The following is an 11,455-nucleotide window of genomic DNA, read 5'->3' on the forward strand; positions in this document are numbered from 1 at the left end:
GGACTTTGTCATCATTGACATGGAAGAAGACTCCAATATTCCGATCATCCTCGGTAGACCTTTATTGCACACCGCGGGTGCGGTGATAGATGTGAAGCATGGAGAGCTTACTCTAGAAGTGGGAGACGAGACCATAACTTTCAATCTTGACAAGACCATGAGAGCTCCCCGTTTGCATGAACCATGCTTTATGGTTGATCACTATAGCCGGAAGGATGATAGGAAGAAGTCGGAATTCCAATGGAAAAAGAAAGTTGATGATGCTCCATTCAAAGAACAAGAGAATAACAACAAGGAGAGTTTAAAAAGCTCACCCATGACAAGTGAAGAAGATGGCCTCATTGGCCAAAACAAGAAAGAAGGAGAGTTGTCTCTATCAACTCAATAAATTTTTAATGATCAAGTAGACGAAGTTTGCGGTCTTTGGGATGATGAGTTCGAAGGGATATTTAATCCCTACATTGGTAATGATATGAACCAAGACCATCATGGAGAACAACAAGTGCAAAGATCTATTGAGGACCTTTATTATGACAATGAACAAGCTTTTGACTACTTCTTCAAGGTGTTGAGTAACATCAACAACACCTTGAACATGCCCCCTTGACATCTCACATTGGATGAGAGTTTGGTGGAGTCCTCCCTAAACCACCATTTGTAAATATCCTAACTCCCTAACTTGCATTTCAATTTTTACATCGCATTTTTGTCATTTTTGGATTTATATTTTTGTGCCTTGATCAAGATATTCATCATTTTTGAGAGAAGTGAGGGAGGGACTGAAGGAAAAGTAGATCTATATACTTACATATTCATATATGTTATAATTTAATTTGTCATAAAATTAAATATGGATTTTATGCATGCAAACAAAAGAGCAAAATAGAGGAGAAATCATGTTCTTACATTGGATGTTTCGGTTTTATGGGCACAAGAGAGATCACCTTTCTCTCTTGTTCTTGTGCTATCCTTAAATGGACGAACCAAGATCCAAGTATAGGATCTCTCCCTAAGCTTAATACCCAAGGCTTTCTCTTAATAAAAATTAATATTATAGGAACTAGTACAATATTAATTTAGTAGAAAATTGACCCAAAAATATTATAAACACTTAATTATTTTCGGTTTATAGAGAGAAGAAGAGGAGAATTATTTTTCTCTCTAGAATTCTAATTTTTGGATGAGTGGTTGAATGAATCTCAAATAACAATAACCTTATTGTATATGAGGTAAAATTAAGAGAAAAACCAATTGGTTTTTCTCTCTTAAAAACCGGACAAAGGGAGTGGGAGGGGAGCCAATGCATGCACACATTTGTCTTCACAATGTTCAATAGGGTTGCATGGCTAGGCAATTAGGTAATCATTGTGTTTACTAATAAATTAAACAACACAATATTAGCCTAATACCCCTTTAATTTCGGTACAATTATAATATTGAGTCCATATTATTTTTGTCAATTTCTCAATATGTAACATGTCACATGTAACATAAATTTGTTATGTATTTTTAACATATTAAAAATCAACGTATTAATAAAAACACGTCATATACAAAAATCGACTTAGTAATTTCATAATTACTTGTACCAAAATATTTTACCGTTTATAAATCACAACAGTTTGTATTTATAATAATTCATTCAAATTTAATTGTTACCTTAAACAATTATTTCATCCGAGTAATGATACAATTCGATTACTCAGACCGTATCTTATTTAATCACATTTCAATAGGATACGTAAATTTTACTTCCAAAATCGTCCGTCAATTTTCAAGTAATTTAATTAACTCGTAACGTTATACGATTAATTAAATGATCAATTAAGAGAGTTGCCCTATAGGTATGACCTAGGGGATCAACTGATCACCACCGTCACACGACAGTAATGTCAAACTCTAGTCAGCCAATCATTACCGATATATGTTGACCAGTTGATAGTAAAATATTGCTTCCCAATTGTATTCTTTATAATGAGATTTAAACATGTGATCATCATGATCAACAGTCGTGATCGCATTATTGTCGGAGGACACATATTCCAACAATCTCCCACTTGTCCTCGACAAGTGTGCGTCACCAATTCTCTTGTCCTATTACTATCTCCCACTCAATGCAAGGTGTCTTTCAGGTAGTACTTGCAAGTGATCATATCGAGAGTGGTTTCCTCGATCTGGAGAATAACTGATTGACCGGACTTATCTATCATAGATACTTTCCGAGCGTGGCCACGCATTTCCAGTTCATTACTCCTCGAGTGGCCCTGAGATATTGTTATAACCCTGACTAGGGGTGGACAATTCCTATCGCACTCATTCCCTTCGACTAGCCACAGCCATCATAACCCAAAATATGCCCATTTGACCCCATTTACGAAGGTCGTAGTAACACAAATCAAAGTTAATCTGAAACTGTGCCATCTTAGGCGAATAGTCTTTAGTCAAAAGAATCGACTCATTTGAATACTATAGTAGCTCTCGCCACGACCAGGCTATATAAATTTGCCAGAACTCTATAAGAGGTCATTAGGCCCGACAAAATGTTCCTAACAGTCTGCCTATGTGATCGACTAGTCATCTCACATGACTCTATGGCACTTGAACTTGCCATCAATCGCATCACACTCTAGTCACTTCGAGACGTCACCTCATACAAGTAACTATGGGCAAATACAATGTCAATCCGTGTTCACTTTAACGGGGTTCAATTGTCTCCACAACCCGTTTGGATACAACAATGTACAAGGTGAGTTAATAATAACTCAAACGACAAATGTCGACATCACACTCGGGTAGTCAATATCATATTACAACCTTGTGATGTATATCGTAAGTGTAAACACTTATTGATTGCAATGGAAGTTTAACATGCCATGTGTCCATGTGTTTAAACTTCTTACACTTGCATTTTCCTTTACATTCATGTTCTCTCTCATAGCATGAATCTTACCAAGTACACATCAAGGTTCCCGACCTTGGTTTCGGTTCTTTAACTTGAAAGAACTTTCTTATCGACTATCACATAACGAACGAATTTGTGATGAATGATATAACTTTTACTGATCAAGTACTCCATCCACACACAATGCACTAGGTATATGTTTTGTAGAATATTGTAACAATTTGTCAAGATTATTAGCTTAGCACTTCTCACAAGTCCTAGCTTAACTAGGAAAGATTATTTTTTGAATAACCTCTTATTCAACCAAGCATCTTTCCAAAACTTCTTATTTCTCTTTCTAGGCTTGAAAGATTTGGGATTCTCATAAATCCTTACATGTGCTCGGATTTTCATTAATATGCGCAACCTCTTGACACATATAAGAGCATTCTGACCATCATCGAAATCGCACATCGGATTCTACTTGAGAATTCATGACGTTTCTATCGTGGCTTACCAATGAATCATCATGCTCTTATGCATATGATTCACCATTGGACATGTGCATGATCATTCTAATGGCGGAAACATTAGTTACTAATAATCATGAAATCAACCGTTCATGGGTTCAATGAACGACCATGACTGCTAATGGCAATTCCATTTTCATCTATATGAATAACCTATGTGTATGTTGATATGATGTGTATCTCTTAATACTAATCCAACATCCCTTGATGTAATTGGATTCATCATAGTCCATTTTCATCCAGAATTGAAAACTCAAAACATCTTTATGAAAGAAGGTATTAGCTCGTCATTCTTTAATGAGTGATGAGTCGTAAACATTCAAAGGATGATAGCTCCCACTAAATTCCATGTCTTCACATGAGAATTTCCTAACTCCCACTCAATTTCACACATTTCGAAATTGACTTCTCAATCGAAACTTATTCAAGAATTGAAATATAAATTGCATTGCCAAGTTATTAAGATAAAACCATATATGTTCCCATCATATCCTTTCAAAATACCTATTTTGAAGTGGTCTCATCTTAACCTTACGGAAAGAGATTTTCAATCTCCAATACACTCATGTCATAATGTTGTGTAGCAATGTCATTATTCAAATATAAATAATATCTTAGATCACGTCCTTCGAAATACCCTTTCGGAAGGAGGTTTAACCATTTCATAATGAGGTTAAGCAATGACATTTGCGTGGTTAAAACTTGGCCATTGAAGATATCGGTATATCAATCTTTGCAACTCGATCATAACTAGTATATTACTATGATTCATTTAGGCTCTTAAGTAAATCTCAAGGTTGAAACTATTGGTCAAAATTTATCATATAGAACTTAGTCAAAAACTTGTTAAGACTTTACATTAGTCATTTTTCTTCCAAAACTTTCTTTTTGTCTCCTCGTGTACTTATCATAAGAATATGTTCTTTCGATTACTTCACTTGGTCTCTTTTGTCATATAGAATTTATTTGAGACCATAGATCTCATCTATTCGGTATACTATGTAAATAGATATACCTTCATTCAAATCATTCTCTCTTGCGTAGATCCTCATTTACACAAGTACACAATTTTATCTTGCCTTGTGTGTTGTGTCCTCATTTTTCTCCCACTCTATCTTTAGAATAAATACACTATAGATTTAAAGATAGCATATGAGACACAAATAATGATGTTGAAGTATAAGGAGAACTATCTCATAGATTGACTAATAGTTTTAGATTTCATATGTGTACTTGGTGATTGACATACCTTTAAGAGAGTTCATAGACTCAAAATCGCTTTATAAATGATCATACACAAGCTTTAAGCATGTGGACATATAATGAAACCCGTCATTATATTTGTCTATTAGATCACCTTAAGTTATATGTTTCTAAGAACAAGCATTTAAACATGAATTTTTAGAACAAACGGATAAAATGATAAAACGGGTGACTTGGGTTGCAAACCAAGTCACCATTATCCAAAATACAACCCATTATCCAAAATACCTTTCCATGTCGAACACGGAAACTTAAGGTTCTAAAATTCAAAACATAATTTAAAATAAGACAATGAAAAGCAAAGCTCCATGAAAGCTATCCCTAGCTTCTTGATGGTTTCTCATGCTTGCTTTTCCTTTCCCTTGTCTTTGCTTGGTGGAGGCCCTATTTACAATAAAAAGGGAGATACATTATCACAACTTTGCATCATAATACCATAGTTGAATTAGAAACATAAAAGAATGATAGTCATTTACCTACTGGAGTGATCTTTTCAGCCTTAATATCACCAAGGTATTTGGAACAATTTCTTTTCCAATGTCCCATACCATTACAATAATGGCATTTATCAAGAGGACCCTTCTTGATTTTTGAAGTGCTAGCTTCACAAGTCTTAGCTTTGGTGAAAGTGAGAGCTTGCTTCTTGCCCTTTCTCCCATTCTTCTTGAACTTCCCCTTACTCTTAGTGCTTATGTTAAGCACATCCTTTGGAGGGTTCACATTTAACCCCATGTCCCTTTCGGCTTGCACAAGTAACTTATGCAACTCCTCAAGAGACACATCCTTGTCTTGCATGTTAAAATTCACCCGGAATTGAACATACGCTTTCACTTTGGACAAGGAGTGTAGAATCCTATCTATAATGAGTTCTTTGGGGATTTCAACCTTTTGAATTTTCAAGGTCTCGACAAGCTCCATGAGTTTGAGCACATGAGGGCTAACCTTTTGGCCCTCTTTGAAGTCGAGATCAAAGAATGCCGCGGCCGCCTCATATTGGACGATCCGCGGAGTTTGTGAAAACATTGTCACAAGCTTGGAGTAAATCTCATTAGCATTGCCCATTTTAAAGGCTCTCCTTTGGAGGTCCGCCTCCATCGCAAATATCAAGACATTTTTCATTGCGGCGGACTCCTTTTGGTAAGCCTCATATGCTTCCCTAGTGGCGGCGGTCGACCTAGTAGTAGGCTCGGGTGGAGAGGCCTCGGTAAGGTAACGAAGCTTGTCGTCACCTTGGGCGGCCAATTTGAGTTGGGCATCCCAATCGGAGAAATTTGACCCATTCTTTTCAAGTTTACATCGATCCATAAAGGATCGGAGCCAAGATGAACTAGCGAGAGGTGTGGCGTTTGGAGTTGGTGTTGGTGTTGCCATTTGTTATGAAAAAGAAGTGGTCTACAAAACAAAATATAAGGAGTAAAACAAGTGTCGTTTTAATAATATTACTCGTAAAAATGTATGATTTAAACAAGTTTTATGCATTTTTCTAGTGACCTCTACCCAACTAGATAAATGATTCCAAGACCCAAATTCATATCAACTTAGGCACGGGATAGCCGATGGAACCCTTATTAATATAACTCGGTGGATTAACGTTTAATCGATTCTACTTTTAGAACTCTTGGTCGATAAAATTACTCTAATATTTATCTATAGCCCGGAACACATGCGACTACGGTCACGAATACTTCCGTTGAGCTCAATCCAAATTTCGAATAAATGTGTCCATGATCCAAATTCACATTAATTTGGGCACGGGATGGCCGATGAAACCCTCATCAACACGAATTCGGTGGATAGACATTCATCACCCACTTCCCCTACGTAACAAGGTTTGTACCCCGGGATGGCCGAGTGCACTCCCTCGCGAAATAGGTTTTCATGGTTTCTACTATTTGGTAAGGCTATGTCTCAATTAATTGTTTTAGCGAGAGGTCATGTCAATTTATTATCTATCACGTTTTAAGTGAACTAAATCGGTGAACTACGATAATTTTAATTGACACGGTCGATAAACTCGATAAAAATAAGGATGCATGTTTTAGTTATGGCGATTTAGCGATGCATGCGACATAAAATAAAATGCAAGCATAAAAATAAATAAATCCTAGTATGGCCTTTTCTAAAATAGAAAAACTATTTAACTATTACATATTCGAAAACCAACTCCATCGGTCCCTTGAACTTCGGTTGTGGCACGCATCTCGAGGTAACACCGTCTTTATGTATCGTCATTCTTGAAGAAATCCGTCTTTGGGAACTCCGGAATGAATAAAATTACATAATAAATTACATAATTTCCTATTATACATTTGTAACTAAAATGAAATAAATCTATTAAATTACAAAACGGTGATACGAGATCACAATAAAATTACAACCGAATCGATATTCCCATACATTTCGGGAAATACCAATTAAAATCTAAGGCCATACTAAGTAAAATTACATAATTCAAAAATTACATAAATTAAAATTATGACAATCATAAAGAAAAATGCAGCATTATAATATGTATGAACATGCTCAATTTTATGCTAAATCGCCTTTAATTAGCCAATATCGTATATTACTCGGTTTTTACGGATTTGCGTGATTTCAACATTTTACAATCACAAAAATTACATAAATTCATATTTATGCATTAGTTAATTACCCTAACCTCTTAGGACTCAAAATTTAGTCTTCACTAATAATTTGACCATATTTAACTCATATTTACAAAATTGTTCATTAATGGACTAAAAATTACAAAAATAAGCTACAAACTTCAAATAAATCACAAAATTTCAAATAAATTCAAAATTTGAAATTTAAACTCATGAACATTCTGGAAAAATTCCATGACACTCATAATGTTCAAAATCTTAGGTTAAAAATTTCGAAATTTTTCCGGAAAAACAATGTTGCGGTTTATCGGTTTTAACTAAAATAATCATAAAAACATGGAAAAATTATATTGATTAACTTTTCAATTTTAGATATGAAAAAGATTATAAAAAGCAACATTAGACGTTTTTCCTTAGCAATAGATTATGTTTTATTAATTTTTTTTACTAATAATGTCACTATTTATGCTATTTTTCTTCAAAAATCCATAAATCATGCAAAAAGACTTCTTTATAGCCAATTATTTTACACACATCTTGTAAAATTGTATGTGACAACATATTAAATTTCTATGACCAGATTCGAAATTTAAATTATATTAACCTATTTTTCACCTAAATCCGAATTTAATAATGAAAAATCCATTTTTCAAGCATAACAAGTCCAAAGATTATAAAAATTTACAGGTTATCTCAATATAATATATATGACAACATATCCAAAAATCACTGGAAAATTCGACGTATAGCTAATTTTAGACCGAAAATGACATTTTTACTCATAAAATCATATTTAAATGCCATTATTATATAATATGAACAATAAAAATCCGTAAAATTAACCAAAATATCCTAAAACATTTTAGGACCAGAAATATTAACATGCATGAATTAATTTCGTGATATATCATAATAACACAAATTTTACAAGTTTTATATGTTATTCTTATAACTCGGAAAAACTTTTAACCGATTTGCATGCAAACAACCGTGGCTCTTGATACCGATTGAAGGAAAAGTAGATCTATATACTTACATATTCATATATGTTATAATTTAATTTGTCATAAAATTAAATATGGATTTTATGCATGCAAACAAAAGAGCAAAGTAGAGGAGAAATCATGTTCTTACATTGGATGTTTCGGTTTTATGGGCACAAGAGAGATCACCTTTCTCTCTTGTTCTTGTGCTATCCTTAAATGGACGAACCAAGATCCAAGTATAGGATCTCTCCCTAAGCTTAATACCCAAGGCTTTCTCTTAATAAAAATTAATATTATAGGAACTAGTACAATATTAATTTAGTAGAAAATTGACCCAAAAATATTATAAACACTTAATTATTTTCGGTTTATAGAGAGAAGAAGAGGAGAATTATTTTTCTCTCTAGAATTCTAATTTTTGGATGAGTGGTTGAATGAATCTCAAATAACAATAACCTTATTGTATATGAGGTAAAATTAAGAGAAAAACCAATTGGTTTTTCTCTCTTAAAAACCGGACAAAGGGAGTGGGAGGGGAGCCAATGCATGCACACATTTGTCTTCACAATGTTAAATAGGGTTGCATGGCTAGGCAATTAGGTAATCATTGTGTTTACTAATAAATTAAACAACACAATATTAGCCTAATACCCCTTTAATTTCGGTACAATTATAATATTGAGTCCATATTATTTTTGTCAATTTCTCAATATGTAACATGTCACATGTAACATAAATTTGTTATGTATTTTTAACATATTAAAAATCAACGTATTAATAAAAACACGTCATATACAAAAATCGACTTAGTAATTTCATAATTACTTGTACCAAAATATTTTACCGTTTATAAATCACAACAGTTTGTATTTATAATAATTCATTCAAATTTAATTGTTACCTTAAACAATTATTTCATCCGAGTAATGATACAATTCGATTACTCAGACCGTATCTTATTTAATCACATTTCAATAGGATACGTAAATTTTACTTCCAAAATCGTCCGTCAATTTTCAAGTAATTTAATTAACTCGTAACGTTATACGATTAATTAAATGATCAATTAAGAGAGTTGCCCTATAGGTATGACCTAGGGGATCAACTGATCACCACCGTCACACGACAGTAATGTCAAACTCTAGTCAGCCAATCATTACCGATATATGTTGACCAGTTGATAGTAAAATATTACTTCCAAATTGTATTCTTTATAATGAGATTTAAACATGTGATCATCATGATCAACAGTCGTGATCGCATTATTGTCGGAGGACACATATTCCAACAGGGACTTATGATTTCATTAATGTGTAGTGCTTTGACTTAGTGTGGGGATAGCAATTGCCTAGGATATTCATGCCTTTGTGGTGCCCCCGCAATGAAGAACACGAGAATTGAAGAATGAAAATGTTATGGGTTATGCAGTACCCGCGGATGGACCTGAATCCGTGTGGACAAGAAGGAATCCGAGCGGCCAAGAAGAGAATCCGCTCATCCTGAGGAATCCAAGTGTCCAATGTCACCAGACGCCCGTCTGGCAGAGCTGTAAAATTCAAAAAATGGTCTATCACAGAATCTGAGCGTCCCAATTGAGAATCCGCTCGTCTGATACAAGACGCTCGTCTTACAGCGAAGACGCTCGTCTTTCTGCTGTTGAATTTTAAACAATCACCCTGTAACAGAATCCGAGCGTCTTCCAAAGAATCCGCTCGTCTCACATTGAGGAATCCGCTCTTCTTCCCAGAAAGATGCTCGTCCTGTGGCGTCATTTCCTGAGGTAAAAACGAAAAATCCGAGCGTCCCAGAATGCAATCCGCTCGTCCCCTGCTGCTATTTCAAAATTAACGGGTCTTTTAAAACCCCTTTCCCTCATTCATTTTCATTTCTTCTACATTCAAACACTACCCAAAACCCAAAAACCCTCATCCTTTACATCAACAAAACAAGATTTCCTCAACCAAATTCAACAAAATCAAATCCAAACTTCCTCACAACAAAAATTAATCACTCCTTTTGCAACAACAATTGATTCAAACACCAAAATCTTCAACTTTTGAGTCGATTTTAAGATACAAAGCAACATTCTTTCATCTTAAATCGATTTGGGCATAACTAAAAATTGGAGATTCCAATCTTTCTTTGGTGGAATCAAGAATGGCAAGAACTAAAGGAGGTAACAAGGCACCCCCAAAGAAGACACTTTCAAAAAGGCAACAAACTCTTCAAGGAAAATATTTGTCAAAGGCATTGGTAGTCCATGAGGCAAAGGTTGGAGATTCAACAAGGTTCCCCTATGGAAGCTATAACATCAACAACTCCGGTCATTGAGCAATTATCTAATTATCCGGAAGTAATTTTCACTTTCGACTCTCATAGGGATAAATTTGTTCTCTTTGCTAAGAAGACCATTATGCCTACAAAATTTATTTGTGAAGATGCCTTGACAAAGTTGGGTGTTCTTGAACAAACCAAAACTTTCTTTGAGGCTATGGGATTAAGTAAATTGTTTACCATGAAAGAATTGACATACCCTTCCCTCACATTGGAATTTTTGAGTACCTTGAAAGTCACAAGGGTGGAGACTATAACCCACATCGAGTTTCGTCTTGCAAATGTTAATAGACGCATCACTTTTGGTGAATTGAGTAATATTTTAAGCCATAGTGATACCCCGTACTATGAAAAGATCCCCGACAAGTATGACCCCGCTCCTCTTTGGGAGGCAATTTCCGGAAAGAAATTTGTGCGCTTTCATGATTGTCGTGCTCTATTAGTCCACCATCCGGGCATTATAGTATGGCATAAGGTCATTGGGAATACTTTGATAGCAAGAAATGGCACTAATCATCTTACCAAGCTCGATTTTGTTCTTCTTGAGTCGACCTTGAACATAGGAAGAAAATATACTAAGCCATATAATGCTCTAAGACTTTTGGTTGAACGATGGCTTAATGACGATTGTGGTAAAGAGGGCACCGCTTTTATTGTAAATGGAGGACTAGTTACCTTTTTGGCCAAGCACTTTAACCCAAATTTCAACAAAGACAACACTTATGTGGCGGTTAAAGGAGATAATCTCATTGATATGGACACCATGATTCACAAGTTCAAATGGGTCAGGCATGATCCTCTTGACACCAAATATGGGTGGTTAACCAATGAAGCTAGATTCTTCACTTTGCCTTC

Source organism: Silene latifolia, chromosome 2 (assembly GCF_048544455.1).
Source record: "Silene latifolia isolate original U9 population chromosome 2, ASM4854445v1, whole genome shotgun sequence".
Classification (NCBI taxonomy): Eukaryota; Viridiplantae; Streptophyta; class Magnoliopsida; order Caryophyllales; family Caryophyllaceae; genus Silene; species Silene latifolia.